This window comes from Echinops telfairi, unplaced genomic scaffold, assembly GCF_000313985.2.
Source record: "Echinops telfairi isolate 266 unplaced genomic scaffold, ASM31398v2 ScPeMD7_22;HRSCAF=79, whole genome shotgun sequence".
NCBI lineage: Eukaryota > Metazoa > Chordata > Mammalia > Afrosoricida > Tenrecidae > Echinops > Echinops telfairi.
In genome coordinates this window covers 307,643-312,574 of record NW_022103919.1, presented here as the reverse complement: position 1 = coordinate 312,574, position 4,932 = coordinate 307,643, and the positions used below count along the sequence as shown (strand labels likewise).

At 38.1% G+C, this 4,932-nt stretch overlaps 1 protein-coding gene and 1 pseudogene across 2 annotated transcripts in view; one reads left to right on the top strand and one right to left on the bottom strand.

Moving 5' to 3' along the window:
* Positions 1–4,932, top strand: part of MAPKAP1 (MAPK associated protein 1) — a 301,918-nt gene that overhangs the window by 109,801 nt on the left and 187,185 nt on the right. The gene's annotated exons all lie outside the window — the stretch shown is intronic.
* Positions 2,544–4,932, bottom strand: part of LOC115869150 — a 14,658-nt pseudogene continuing 12,269 nt past the window's right edge.

Here is a 4,932-nt window from a genome sequence, read left to right as displayed (position 1 = left end):
AAAAAAATATACTTCTTATGTCCTCTTCCAAGTGAGGAAATAGAGATTCTGCAAGGTGAAGTTAACTTGTTTGAAATCTACATTATAGCAGTTCAGGAAGTGACAGAGCCAGTATTCAAACCTAGGTCAGACTAACACCAAGTATTTGCTCTTAACACTATTCATTATTCATACTTTTAACAATGATACCTTGAGATCAGGTCATGAAGGGAATTAACTGCTATGAATATGGAGCTGGAATGCTAACCTTAGAGAGCTATGAGTTGATGACTGGCTTGGTTAGTGATGTGAGAAAAATCACATTGGTGGCAGTGAGAGGAAAGAGATTGAAGAAAGGAGGGATTTTAGAAAGGAGATAGTTGCAATCATCTTGCTGAGAGATTACATAGAGCAGTGGTTCTCAACCTTCCTAATGCTGCGACCCTTTATTATAGTTCCTTGTGTTGTGGTGACCCCCCAGCCATAACGTTATTTTTGTGGCAACAAAATTTTACTTCATAACTGTAATTTTACTACTGTTATGAATCGGGTGACCCCAAGTTGAGAACTGCTGACACAGAGGGTGAGGCAGACAGAGGAGTTAAAGGTTCAAGTTTTTGCTCACAGAATGGATAATGAAAGCCTTAACTGTCCTTCAGCAGACTCAGTTTGGTGAGTCTCTTGCACATTCACTTAGCTTTAGCATCAGGGTTCTGCATGTTTCAATAGGTGTTTATTGACAATACATGTTTGTCGAATGGATGGGTGACTCAGAAAGATGAGTTAAACCATTGTCTCTTGTGCTTATGTTTTCCTTTGCCTGTACTCTAATTATGCCTCCATTTCCCAACCCCATATTTTACAACAGGGAAATAGCCATGCCATGAAACTGTAGGATGTGATCTTTGTTTATGGCTAGTTGCTTTTTAATGGTTAGAAGTTAGGTCTTTGGATTATTGCTTGCCTTGATGTATGATGAATATTTTTAATCCTTTGGGCACCTCTTTTTTTATGTAAGTTAATTACTTTCTATTACGTCGATGGATTGTTTTATGTTTTAGATGATTCCTACTAAATATTGCATCACAGGGACTATTAGATAGAGCTAGCTGTCATCACCTTGAGTTTGTTTGTTGTTTCTTTTTTTCCAGAGGAGACTCCTTATTAAAAAATACATATAATTTCAGGGTTTGTACACAGCACTTTTTTTCCCTGTCATCAGTGCCTCAAAATGGAACTAGAGTGCTTCACTCATTTAATAAATAATTTACCCTGCTTTTTCTCAGAGTTTTCAAAAACACTTGCTATGGTATTTTACTATAAAATGAAGAGGATAAAGGGATTCAGAGAGAATGCTGTATAAATGTCCTGCCCTAATTTCCTAAGCAGTGGTGATTGCCCTATAACCAACTGATTGGGGCAAAGTTTGGATGAAACCTCTAGCAATTCTCTTTAAGCAGCTCCACAGAGCTAGTTCTTGCTGTGGGGGTCAGTTTTAGGCAGACATCTCAGTATGTGAGGAAAAGAACGGGTCTTCTAAACTGTTTGAACTGATTCAGTCATGGCCAGTGACGTGAACATAGAATATACCCCACATTTTAAAATTTTGGATGAAGCAGAATGATCATTGGAACAGAAAAGGTTATGGCTTGAAGCCCTAGAACGGGAAACTTGGAAGGGGGAAACTGAGCCTTTTCCGGAGCCCAATGTGTAGGAGAATGGATTATTGCCAGGACTATAGAGACTAACACACTCAAAGCAGCGCAGTCGGGTGTCATCTTTAAGCAGGGCTTTGTTGTTTCCAACTCTGACGTTCAAGAGATCTGGTTGCTGTGCAATGTGCACCACTGCCCTTTTCTAAAAAGGAGATTAAATTTCTAGCAGGACTTCAACCTGCAATATTCTCCATTCCTGTTATTCTGGTTTTGTTTCATTAGCCATGACTGAACCTGGCAGAAATGGTTCAGAACCCTGGAAAAGAAGAGGAAGAATTATGATGATTTTCAAGCACCGCAGAGTAGGGATTGATTACATTTAGAATAATTTTAGAGACATACCAAACCAAGCTCACTGCTATTGAGTTAAAGGCATTGATACTTAAAATAAGGGATGTAGAGTCAGAAAAACATGGGTTTGAGTCCTGGCTCTTCACTTACGGAATTTTGTGCACATAACTCTCTGAACTTCTATCTTTGACCATCATGTGACTATATAACAGACTTAAGTTATAGTAATGGATGCAATTTAAAATCTTAAGCTCTTTCTAAGATACTGCTCTGCATTTTGAAAGCACTTTACAGTTTCTGAAGCATATTTGCATTTGTCATCTCATTGAATCATTGTGTCTTGAGACTCTAATATCATTGTAGTCTCTTAGCTCCAGTTCTTTGGAACAACAACTAGGAATAAACAAAAGTACAAAAGGAGAACAATGAGGCAACTGATCAGGTTGAGAAGGAAGATGGTAAACCCATTGCAGACTGATGGCCACCGTTTTAATTTTTTTTTGGTATCCAAAATGGGTTTATTAAAATGGTTTCCTACACATCTTGATTCAGGGTCTTTTAGTGCTGCTTCCGTCTAAAGGAGCATCCTTCTGTAAACCTTGCTTTTCCTCCCTAGGCTGCCAGAGGACAATAGAGCAGCCAACACACAAAACTACTGTTTGTGCGTGGCTGAAGACCATGGTGATTTTACAGCAGCCTGGGCATTTGATATCCCTGACGTAGGCATTTGCACTTCTTGTGTTTGCTCTTCCTCTTTGGCAGTGGGATGAAGGAACCCTTTGCAAGTGGCATGATCGCTGGGGAGGTCCTCACTGCCAGAAAACCACTGTTTTAATTTTAACCCCTTGCTCACCTGATAAAGTCAAAACACTTTGTTACTCGTTGTAATTATTATTTCCAAGGTGAGAGATGTATGGATGTGTGTATGCAGTAAAGGTAGAGAGTACATTATGTAAGAAAAATGTTTTTCTTTATTTGCACTGTAACATTGAAGAAATAAATGTGGAAGCCATATGTGACCTCCTTCAGCTACAGAAAGGGGAAAGAAAATTCAATTGCAGATCTGCCCAAGGATAACTCCTATGGATCAATTTGGAATTTAAGAGTGAGACCTGGTAGTGTTTTATGAGTTGCAATCTACCAGATAGCAGTGAGTTTAGTTTTTTGGAGAGACAAAGATAAATGGAATGGATTTGAAATAGATATTTAAACTTTTTACAAACTGAGATAAATTTCATATAATAAAATCATACAGTTTATTGGCTTATGTGACTGGCCTCGTAGTGTAATGTTTTCACATTTCAGGTCTGTTGTACCTTGTATCAATACTTCATTCTGTTTCCATGGCTAAATAATATTTTATTGTATGGGCTTTATTTACCCATTCGTGTTGGTGGAGATTTGTGTTATTTCTCCTTTTTAGTTATGTGAGGAATACTGTAATGAACATTTGTGTGCAAGCTTTTGTTTGGTCATGTGTTTGATGCACTTGACAAAACTGTAAATGGAATGGCTAGTTCGTTTAGTGTTTTCTATGTTTATTTTTTCGAGGAAATGCTGAACTGTTTTCTACTGTGACCATACAATTTTACACCAGCAATGTACATAGACCCCAGTTTTTCAACATGTTTGCCAACCTTGCTATTTTCAGTTTTTGAAAAAAATTATAGCTATCCTAGCAGCTGCGAAGTTTTACTTTTGATTTATATTTCCCTAATGATGGCTTTGACTAACTTTTCTTTTTTAAAATTTTATTTAATTGCGATTTAATACATACATCATTCTATAGTTCAATCACGCCAGGAAGTATTGTACGGCAACCAGTTGCTACCACAATCAATTTCCAAATAATCTTTTTCTGTTTTAACTGTTTAAGTCACGTTTATCCCTTTGATCTATACTGATCTGTCCAATGCACTCTGTTTAGTAACCACATTCCTCCCCTCCCTCAGTCTTTCCACCCAGCCCTCAATTATGGACAGAGGGAGATCACCAGAGGCTTATTTCCTATGTAGATTCCACAAATGTATCTTGGGCTCCCACTGCCATCCACAGCCTTCTACAAACTGAATTCTCACAATTTGGGCTCTGATACTAATCCCTCCTTTGACTTCAGAATATAATTTACAATCCTTCGCTGACTGATGATGGTGTGCTTCTTCCCATGTAGATGCACATCTTTTTATAAGCTTATCGGCCATTTGTTTATCTCCCTTGGAGAAATAATTTCTCTAAATCCATTGCCCATTTTAAAATTGGGTTGTCTCTTTATTGCTGAGTTGTAAGAGTTCTTTGCATATCCTGGATAAATAAAGATTCTTTTCAAATATATGATTTCAAATATATCTTATTCTGTGTGTTGTCATTTCACTTTCTTTATAGCATTATTTGACATATAAAAATTTTAATTTTGATTAAATTCAGCATATTTAATTTTGAGTCAATTTTTGTACGAGGTAGGGATCTGTAGTATTGTTTGTATGTGTGACTATCAGGCTTTCTAGTCTTTTTTTTTTTTTTAATCGTTTTATTAGGGGGCTATACAATTCCCATCACAAGCCATACACTTATCAACCCTGTAAAGCAAACCCGTACATTCATTGCCCTCATCATTCTCAAAACATTTGCTCTCCACTTAAGCCCCCCACATCAGGTCCCCACACCTTCCCCTCCCTCCTCGGTCCCCCATCCCCCATGAGCCTTGATAATTTATAAATTATTATTTTGTCATATCTTGCCCTGTCCTACGTCTCCCTTCAACCACTCCTCCGCTGTCTGTCCCCCAGGGAGGAGGCCACATGTAGATCCTTGCAATCATTTCCCTCTTTCCAAATCACTCTCCCTCTACCCTCCCAATATCACCACTCACACCATTGGTCCTGAAGGGATCATCTGCCCTGGATTCTCTGTGAGGAAGCATTTAGGAACTAGAGGAAAGTTGTATTTT